This window comes from Pagrus pagrus, assembly GCF_965226575.1.
Source record: "Pagrus pagrus genome assembly, contig: HAP1_SCAFFOLD_85, whole genome shotgun sequence".
NCBI lineage: Eukaryota > Metazoa > Chordata > Actinopteri > Spariformes > Sparidae > Pagrus > Pagrus pagrus.
This window is the reverse complement of record NW_028175378.1, coordinates 166,163-178,328: the sequence shown is the minus strand read 5'-3', so window position 1 is coordinate 178,328 and position 12,166 is coordinate 166,163.

Here is a 12,166-nt window from a genome sequence, read left to right as displayed (position 1 = left end):
GTCCAGTGTGTGTCCCTTTTCATGCGTTGGGTCAGATACAGACTGAGTAATATTAAAAGAGTCAATGAGGTTCAGAAAGTCTTGTACTAAGTTGCTTTACTTCTTTAAACAAATTAACTTTAATCTGTAGATGTTGCTTGCTGCACTATACTACATAGTATACTGTAATACATACAAGCAATGATATATACCTATAAAGTCTCCCTAAATGTCCCACCCACAGCACTCTTTGTATATATAAACTGTATACACACAGTCCACATACACAGTATACGTATACAGTCCACAGGATATGAAAAGAAGGATTGGCTGACTGTGGCTATCCTGAAGAGACTGTTGCCAGTGTGGGGAAACGAACCCACCATAGATGATCCGTCAGATTCATAGTCCAGTATTTCAGTTTCAATTAAATTCTTTATTGATGATTGAGCATGATTGCAAACTTAATTAGGTGTGGTTTTCCTATAAAAGGAAATAAACAACAGAAATAATAGCGAAGGCTTTGACTATCTGGAAGCCCCCGGCAAAGGCACGGACCGCCGGCGGCGAAGGCTCGGACCCTCTGAAGCCGGAGGCGAAGGTGGCTGGAACCCTCTGGAAGCCGGCAGCGAAAGGGGGCTGGAACCCTCTAGAGGTCGGCAGCCAAGGCTCAGACTCTCTGGGAGCCGGCGGTGAAGGCAGCTGGAACCCACTGGAGGCCGACGGCGAAGGCCTGGACCCTCTGGAAGCCGGCGGTGAAGGGGGCTGGAACCCAATGGAAGCTGGCAGCAAGGGCGGCTGGAACCCACTGGAAGCTGGCGGCAAGGGCGGCTAGAACCCTCTGGAAGCCGGCGGCCAATGATCGGACTCTCTGGAACCCAATGGAAGCCGACGGCGAGGGCGGCTAGAAACCTCTGGAAGCCAGCGGCCAAGGCTAGAACTCTCTGGAACCCACTGGAGGCCGGCGGCCAAGACACGGACCCTCTGGAAGCCGGCGACGAAAGTACGACCTGCAGCGTGAAATACACAGACCACAGAACGAGTACCCAGTACAAATGCCGCATACACAGTCCACAGTATGTACACCGAATACACAGAATAGAGTACACAGACCACAGTACATAGTATACAGCATACACACAGACCACAGTAAAAATCCACGGTATACAAAACAGTCCGAAGTGCACATACACGGTATACAAAAAAGTCCACGGTATACATACAGTCCACATAATAGTCCACAGTATGAATACAAAGTATACATAACAGTCCACAGAATGAATACAAGGTATATACATAACAGTCCACATACACGGTATACACAACAGCCCACAGAATACATACAGTCCACATAATAGTCCACAGTATGAATACAAAGTATACATAACAGTCCACGGTATAAATCCACAATATACATAACAGTCCACGGTATACACAAGAGTCCACAGTGCACAGACACGGTACACATAACCGTGCACACAACAGTCCACAGTATGAATACAAGGTATATACATAACAGTCCACAATATGAATCCACAGTACACACAGTCCACATAATAGTCCATAGTATGAATACACGGTATTCATAACAGTCCACAGTATGAATACAAGGTATATACATAACAGTCCACGGTATAAATCCACATACAGGGTATACATAACAGTCCACATACGATATACATAACAGTCCACACAATAGTCCACAGTATGAATACAAAGTATACACAACAGTGCACACAGCAGTCCACATAACAGTCCACGGTATAAATCCACAATACATAACAGTCCACGGTATGAATACAAGGTATATAAATAACAGTCCACAATATGAATCCACGGTACACACAGTCCACATAATAGTCCACAGTATGAATACAAAGTATACACAACAGTCCACGTACATGGCATAACAGTGCACACAACAGTCGACATAATAGTTCACAGTATGAATACAAAGTATACATAACAGTCCACAGTATAACTCCACAATATACATAACAGTCCATGGTATTCATAACAGTCCACAGTATGAATACAAGGTATATACATAACAGTCCACGGTATAAATCCACATTATACATAACAGTCCACACACAGTCCACATAATAGTCCACAGTATGAATACAAAGTATACACAACAGTCCACATACATGGCATACATAACAGTGCACCCAACAGTCTACATAACAGTCCGCGGTATAAATCCACAATATACACAACAGTCCACACACAGTCCACAGTATACACAACAGTCCACATAATAGTCCACACACAGTCTACATAATAGTCCACAGTGCACACACATGGCATACATAACAGTGCACGCAACAGTCCACATAATAGTTCACAGTAGGAATACAAAGTATACACAACAGTCCACATAATAGTTCACAGTATGAATATAAAGTATACACAACAGTGCACACAACAGTCCACATAATAGTTCACAGTATTAATACAAAGTATACACAACAGTGCACATACATGGCATACATAACAGTGCACACAACAGTCCACACACAGTCCACATAATAGTCCACAGTATACACAACAGTCCACATAATAGTCCACAGTATACACAACAGTCCACATAATAGTCCACAGTATACACAACAGTCCACATAATAGTCCACAGTATACACAACAGTCCACATAATAGTTCACAGTATACACAACAGTGCACACAACAGTGCACACAACAGTCCACATAATAGTTCACAGTATTAATACAAGGTATATACATAACAGTCCACGGTATAAATCCACATTATACATAACAGTCCACATAATAGTCCATAGTATGAATACAAAGTATACACAACAGTGCGCATACATAACAGTGCACACAACAGTCCACAGTATGAATACAAAGTATACACAACAGTCCACAGTATGAATACAAAGTATACACAACAGTCCACAGTGCACATGCATGGCATACATAACAGTGCACACAACAGTCCACGGTATAAATCCACATTATACATAACAGTCCACATAATAGTCCACAGTATGAATACAAAGTATACACAACAGTCCACATACATGGCATACATAACAGTGCACACAACAGTCCACACACGGCATACACAACAGTCCACAGTGCACACAACAGTCCACATAATAGTTCACAGTATGAATACAAGGTATACACAACAGTGCACAGTGCACACAACAGTCCACAGTATGAATACAAAGTATACACAACAGTCCACAGTGCACATACATGGCATACATAACAGTATACACAACAGCCCACATAATAGTCCACAGTATAAACAACAGTCCACATAATAGTCCACAGTATACACAACAGTCCACATAATAGTCCACAGTATACACAACAGTCCACATAATAGTCCACAGTGCACACAACAGTCCACAGTATGAATACAAAGTATACACAACAGTCCCGAGTGGACATACATGGCATACATAACAGTCCACGGTATAAATCCACAATATACACAACAGTCCACACAATAGTCCACAGTATACACAACAGTCCACACAATAGTCCACAGTATACACAACAGTCCACACAATAGTCCACAGTATACACAACAGTCCACACAATAGTCCACAGTATAAACAGTCCACATAATAGTCCACAGTATAAACAACAGTCCACATAATAGTCCACAGTATACACAACAGTCCACACACAGTCCACATAATAGTCCACAGTGCACACAACAGTCCACAGTATGAATACAAAGTATACACAACAGTCCACATACATGGCATACATAACAGTGCACACAACAGTCTACATAACAGTCCGCGGTATAAATCCACAATATACACAACAGTCCACACACAGTCCACAGTATACACAACAGTCCACAGTCCACATAATAGTCCACACACAGTCTACATAATAGTCCACAGTGCACACACATGGCATGCATAACAGTGCACGCAACAGTCCACATAATAGTTCACAGTAGGAATACAAAGTATACACAACAGTCCACATAATAGTTCACAGTATGAATATAAAGTATACACAACAGTGCACACAACAGTCCACAGTGCACACAACAGTCCACAGTATGAATACAAAGTATACACAACAGTCCACAGTGCACATACATGGCATACATAACAGTATACACAACAGCCCACATAATAGTCCACAGTATAAACAACAGTCCACATAATAGTCCACAGTATACACAACAGTCCACATAATAGTCCACAGTGCACACAACAGTCCACAGTATGAATACAAAGTATACACAACAGTCCCGAGTGGACATACATGGCATACATAACAGTCCACGGTATAAATCCACAATATACACAACAGTCCACACAATAGTCCACAGTATACACAACAGTCCACACAATAGTCCACAGTATACACAACAGTCCACACAATAGTCCACAGTATACACAACAGTCCACACAATAGTCCACAGTATAAACAGTCCACATAATAGTCCACAGTATAAACAACAGTCCACATAATAGTCCACAGTATACACAACAGTCCACACACAGTCCACATAATAGTCCACAGTGCACACAACAGTCCACAGTATGAATACAAAGTATACACAACAGTCCACATACATGGCATACATAACAGTGCACACAACAGTCTACATAACAGTCCGCGGTATAAATCCACAATATACACAACAGTCCACACACAGTCCACAGTCCACATAATAGTCCACACACAGTCTACATAATAGTCCACAGTGCACACACATGGCATGCATAACAGTGCACGCAACAGTCCACATAATAGTTCACAGTAGGAATACAAAGTATACACAACAGTCCACATAATAGTTCACAGTATGAATATAAAGTATACACAACAGTGCACACAACAGTCCACATAATAGTTCACAGTATTAATACAAAGTATACACAACAGTGCACATACATGGCATACATAACAGTGCACACAACAGTCCACACACAGTCCACATAATAGTCCACAGTATACACAACAGTCCGCATAATAGTCCACAGTATACACAACAGTGCACATAATAGTCCACAGTATACACAACAGTGCACACAACAGTCCACATAATAGTTCACAGTATACACAACAGTGCACACAACAGTCCACATAATAGTTCACAGTATTAATACAAGGTATATACACATAACAGTTTACGGTATAAATCCACATTATACATAACAGTCCACATAATAGTCCATAGTATGAATACAAAGTATACACAACAGTCCACAGTGCACATACATGGCATACATAACAGTGCACACAACAGTCCACGGTATAAAAACACATTATACATAACAGTCCACATAATAGTCCACAGTATGAATACAAAGTATACACAACAGTACACAGTGCACATACATGGCATACATAACAGTGCACACAACAGTCCACACACGGCATACACAACAGTCCACACACGGCATACATAACAGTCCACACACGGCATACATAACAGTCCACAGTGCACACAACAGTCCACAGTATGAATACAAGGTATACACAACAGTGCACATAATAGTCCACAGTGCACACAACAGTCCACAGTATGAATACAAAGTATACACAACAGTCCACAGTGCACATACATAACAGTATACACAACAGCCCACATAATAGTCCACAGTATACACAACAGTCCACACACAGTCCACAGTGCACACAACAGTCCACAGTATGAATACAAAGTATACACAACAGTCCCGAGTGGACATACATGGCATACATAACAGTCCACGGTATAAATCCACAATATACACAACAGTCCACAGTATACACAACAGTCCACACAATAGTCCACAGTATACACAACAGTCCACACAATAGTCCACAGTATACACAACAGTCCACACAATAGTCCACAGTATACACAACAGTCCACACAATAGTCCACAGTATACACACATGGCATACATAACAGTCCACAGTGCACACAACAGTCCACATAATAGTTCACAGTATGAATACAAAGTATACACAACAGTGCACTCAACAGTCCACAGTATGAATACAAAGTATACACAACAGTCCACGGTATGAATACAAGGTATATACATAACAGTCCACGGTATGAATCCACGGTACACATAACAGTCCACAGTGTAAACAGAGTCCACAGTATTAATACAAAGTATACACAACAGTCCGCATACATAACCGTGCACACAACAGTCTACATAATAGTTCACAGTATGAATACAAAGTATACATAACAGTCCACGGTATAAATCCACAATATACACAACAGTCCACACACAGTCCACATAATAGTCCACAGTGCACACAACAGTCCACAGTATGAATACAAAGTATACACAACAGTCCACAGTGCACATACATGGCATACACAACAGTCCACGGTGTAAATCCACAATATACACAACAGTCCACGGTGTAAATCCACAATATACACAACAGTCCACAGTATACACAACAGTCCACACAATAGTCCACAGTATACACAACAGTCCACACAATAGTCCACAGTATACACAGTATACACAACAGTCCACACAATAGTCCACAGTATACACAGTATACACAACAGTCCACACAACAGTCCACACAATAGTCCACAGTATACACACATGGCATACATAACAGTGCACACAACAGTCCACACACATGGCATACATAACAGTCCACAGTGCACACAACAGTCCACATAATAGTTCACAGTATGAATACAAAGTATACACAACAGTCCACGGTATAAATCCACATTATACATAACAGTCCACAGTATGAATACAAAGTATACACAACAGTGCACTCAACAGTCCACAGTATGAATACAAAGTATACACAACAGTCCACGGTATGAATACAAGGTATATAAATAACAGTCCACGGTATGAATCCACGGTACACATAACAGTCCACAGTGTAAACAGAGTCCACAGTATTAATACAAAGTATACACAACAGTCCGCATACATAACCGTGCACACAACAGTCTACATAATAGTTCACAGTATGAATACAAAGTATACATAACAGTCCACGGTATAAATCCACAATATACATAACAGTCCACACACAGTCCACATAATAGTCCACAGTGCACACACGGCATACATAACAGTCCACACAACAGTCCACAGTGCACACAACAGTCCACATAATAGTTCACAGTAGGAATACAAAGTATACATAACAGTCCACAGTATACATATAGTCTACATAAATTGTATACAGAACAGTCCAGTCCACATACAGTCTACAGACCACAATAGACATAGCACAGTCTACAGACCACAATAGACATAGCACAGTCTACAGACCACAATAGACATAGCACAGTCTACATACCACCGACCATAGTATACATACCACAGTACGAGGATCTTCTGGAAGCCTGCGGTGAAGGCGGCTGGAACCCCTCTGGAAGCCAGCGGCAAAGCCAGCAGGAACCCTCTGGAAGCCGGCGGCAAAGGCACGGACCATCCTGAAGCCGGCGGCGAAGTCACAGACCCTCTGGAAGCCGGTGGCGAAGCCGGGAGGAACCCACTGGAGGCCAGCGGCGAAGGCTAGGACCCTCTGGAAGCCGGCAGCAAAGCTGGCTGGAACCCATTGGAGGCCAGCAGCGAAGGCTTGGACCCTCTGGAACCCGGCTGGAACCCACTGGGGGCCGACGGTGAGGGCTTGGACCATCCGGAAGCCAGCGGTGAAAGCAGGGACCATCTGGAAGCTGGCAGTGGAGGCTCGGACACTTTGGAAGCCGGTAGGAACTCACTGGAGGCCAGTGGCGAAGGCTCGAAACCTCTGGAATACACAGACCAAAGTATGAGTACACAGCATGCAGACCACAGCAGGAAATACATAGAACGAATGCTGAGTACACAGTGCAAATACACAGTACCAAGTACACAGACCCTCTGGAGGCCAGCGGCGAAACTGGCAGGAACCCACTGGAGGCCAGCGGCGAAAGCTTGGAACCTCTGGAAAACACAGTACGAGTACACAGCATACACACAGACTACAGTACAAGTACACAGACCACAAAACTAGTACACAGATCACAGAAAAACTACACAGTACGAATACAGAGTAGACAGGCAGACCCCAGTACCAACAAAGAATACACAGTACGAGTACATAGACCACAGTACATGCAGTCCACAGACCACAGACCATAGTATACATACCACATAAAAAGGATTGAATACTTTGGAAGCCGGCAGCAAAGGCGTGGACCCTCTGGAAACCGGCAGGAACCCACTGGAGGCCAGCTGGGAAGGCTCGGAACCTCTGGAATACACAGTATGAGTACACAGCATAAATACAGACCACAGTACGAATACACAGCACGAGTACACATCATACATACAGACCACAGTACAAGTACACAGCATACACACAGACCACAGAACAAGTACACAGCACAAAAAACAAATTATTATTACATAAGTTTATGATGAAACCTAAATGCAGTTTAATTCATGGTTCTGCCATCAGACTTTATTGAAATGTTTAAGTTAAAATAGTGGTGAGAGATTACTTCCTGTCGGACTAATGTAAGACGTGAGCCGGAAGTTGTGAGTGAGAATTGAGGAAGAGAAAAAGAGACGAGAGAAACTACTGGCTAATCAGGCACACACGTTAATTATTCTGTATATTTGTGTACGTTTTGTATGGTAAATAATTTTTGAGAGTGATGTATGTGAATTGTGTTTGTTGCAGTTTTCACAGTGCTCCGTAACTTTCAAAGAGAGAAAATAAATTGATTGTGGACATCAGTAAGAGGCGTGATTCCTTTAACCAGAGTAGATACAGTGAAAATGTGTCCTAATCCATCACAAGGCTTCAGAGTTTCTCATCCGACTACGACGAGTGGCAGTGCTTACATCCTGCAGCAAGCTACAGGCTGCAGCAAGCTACAGGCTGCAGCAAGCTACAGGCTGCAGCAAGCTACAGGCTGCAGCAAGCTACAGGCTGCAGCAAGCTACAGGCTGCAGCAAGCTACAGGCTGCAGCAAGCTACAGGCTGCAGCAAGCTACAGGTTTCGGTGGGCAGCAGTGCTTCTCATCCTGCAGCAAGCTACAGGTTTTGGCGGGCGGCAGTGTTTCTCATCCTGCAGCGAGCTACAGGCATTGTTGCTACACATCCAGCAGCAGCTGCAGGTTTCAGCGGACACTCCGTGGAGCAGTTTCGGGCTACAACGTGAGTCCTCAGGTCAGACTGCAATTATTATGCCTCAGGAAATCGATGGATAGAACATAAACTACCGTTTAATCTCGACAAACAGGAATAAAGGGATCCTGAAAATCAAGAAAAAAAAAAGGGGTCTATTGAATGCTTTAAAAATAACTGCTATTGTTTTGCCGAAAAGACTGCTCAATATTACTTGATTTCATCAAGTTGGGAAAGTTAATTTCAGGTACTAACTAAATATTAAGGTGTCACTTTTGAGTGAAAGTTCAAAATGTCTCAAAATGGTGATAGTCTAATGTCATGTCACAAGGGCAAGATGCAGGAGAGTTAGATGAGGAAAAAATGAAAATCCTCTCGTGAAAGACGATTAACACCTAAAATGCAAGAACTGAAAGAGTAACAGTTAATTCAAAATAAGAAATTTAAAGTAACATGAGAAATGGAAAAATATAAAGGAGGTATTAAGCTGGTTTAGATCCTACCTATCTAACAGAACTCAGTTTGTACATGTTAACGATGAATCCTCTTTGTACACCAAAGTGAGCTATTGCGTTCCACAAAGATCAGTACTTGGTCCAATTCTATTCATTTTATATCTGCTTCCTCTTGGTAGCGTTATTAAAAAATATGACATTAATTTTCATTGTTATGCGGACGATGTTCAGTTATACTTTAAACCTAACGAAACCAACAAAATTTCTAAACTTCAAGCTTGTCCGCAGGATATTAAAATATGGATGACTCGTAACTTTCTGCTGCTCAACTCAGATAAGACTGAAGTTATTGCACTGGGTCCTAAACATCTTAGAAAACATCTAGTCAATGATATTGTTATTTTAAATGACATCTCTTTAACTTCAGCCCTCACGGTCAGAAATCTTGGTGTTACTTTTGATCAGAATTTATCATTTGACTCTCACATTAAAGAAATCTCAAGAACTGCCTTTTTTCATCTGCGTAACATTTCCAAAATCAGATCCCTTCCATCTCTAAAGGATGCTGAAAAATTAATTCATGCATTTGTGACTTCACGACTTGACTACTGTAACTCTTTATTGTCGGGTTGGCCGAGTAAGTCACTAAGGACACTCCAATTAGTTCAAAAACACTGCTGCCCGTGTCCTGACTGGGACGAGAAAAAGAGACCATATCTCTCCTGTCTTGGCTTCTCTACACTGGCTCCCAGTAACTGCTAGAATAGATTTTAAAGTTCTCCTCCTAACATATAAAGCACTACATGGTCAGGCACCCTCATATCTTTAGGACCTTATAGTTCCCTACCACCCAAATAAGACTCTGCGATCCCAAAAAGCAGGCTTGCTGGCTGTGCCTAGAGTATTAAAAAGTAGTATGGGAGGCAGGGCTTTTTGCTATCGGGCCCCACTTCTCTGGAATCAACTCCCAATTCAAATTCGTGGGGCAGATACTCTCTATTTTCAAAAATCGACTTAAAACATTCCTTTTTAATAGAGCATATAATTAGGGATCTGAGTATGGTATCTTTTATCTTTTTATTTTTTCCTTAACTTGATTTGTTTTTAACTTGGCCTAATTTTATTTGTATGATTGTTTTTTTGTTTTATCACTGCTATTGTTTTGTTGTCACTGTGTATTTTTACTGCCTGACTGTTGATTAATACTGTTTTTAATTGTTTGATGATTTGTTTAAAGCACCTTGAGATGCATTTCATGTATGAAAGGCGGTATATAAATAAAATTATTATTACTCGTACAAGGTTGAAGCAAGAGTGCTCTGAGGGCGCCATGTGTGATATGTTGGATAGAGCTGAGAAGCTTGGTTCCCAATTAAAGGAGCTGTACGATGCCATCCGACTCCAAACTACACCAAGTCAAGAAATTTGGAGGAAAGTTGATGCATGCTCAGCTGTGACAGCAGACTTACCGCAATTAATGAGTACGCCTCACTGGAGGAGGAGATGAGTTTGATGCTCAGGCAGAAAGATCAAGGTTACGCATGCTACTTGATAACGACTATGCTAGGTCCATATATGGATCCGCAGCCTCCAGAGTTACTGCACGCAGCTGCCACCATTCTGACCATCTCTCAGAGTCACCTAGCATTTCGGCTAAGAGGGCAGAAACAGCTGCTCAGTTGGCTGCAAAGAGCTGAAATTGATATGGAAGCTGCCATTGAAGCAGTTGAAAAAAAGTGAAAATCAGAGAGACATTGATGTTATTCAAGCAAAACTAAATGTTTACACTGAAGAAGAGACAAAAGGAAAGGATGGATAATGCAGTCCTGTATGCAGCAAAGTTAATGATACGAACCCACTCACTCACTCCATCCCAGGCCAAGAACAGCAAGCTGTAAAAAAATGAGACATCCCTAGTCCAGGCATTACAAGAGTCATTAGCTCTCACTCGCCTTCCAACCCCAGAACCTACCGTATTCTCAGGTGATCCTTTGAAGTTCACAGAATGGAGTACAAGCTTTAAAGCTCTTATAGAAAGACGATGCTCTAATCCTGCAGATAGGCTGTTCTACCTGCAAAAGTACATAGCAGGGGAAGCTAAATCTTTTCTTGAGGGCAGCTTCTACAGAAAAGACAAAGAAGCCTATCAACAAGCATGGAATAGGTCGAACGCCAGATATGGCCATTCCTTTGCAGTGCAACGGGCTTTCAGAGAGAAGCCAAGGATCGGTGGAAAAAGAGTGTCAAGCTGAGAGAATTCTGTGATTTTCTCCAAACATGTAGTAATGCCATGTCCCATGTAGAGTTTACAGGTTCTGAACGACTGCGAGGAGAACCAGAAAATGCTGGTCAAGCTTCCTGAATGGGTGACATCCAGGTGGAATCGCGTCACAGAGCAGCTGGATCAAGGCCGTGACTATCCAAGCCACATATTGCATGTAATCCAGTGTCATCCTTACATGCTTAAAGGCACTCTGCAGAGACACCAGCAAGAGAGATGAAGCGCTCAAAAGCGAATAAGTTTGCAACAAATGTGAAGGCCCCAGTTTCATCCAGCTCCACATCCAAACCAGACCTCAATGAAATCCGCTTGAAAGATGCTGGAAAATCAAAG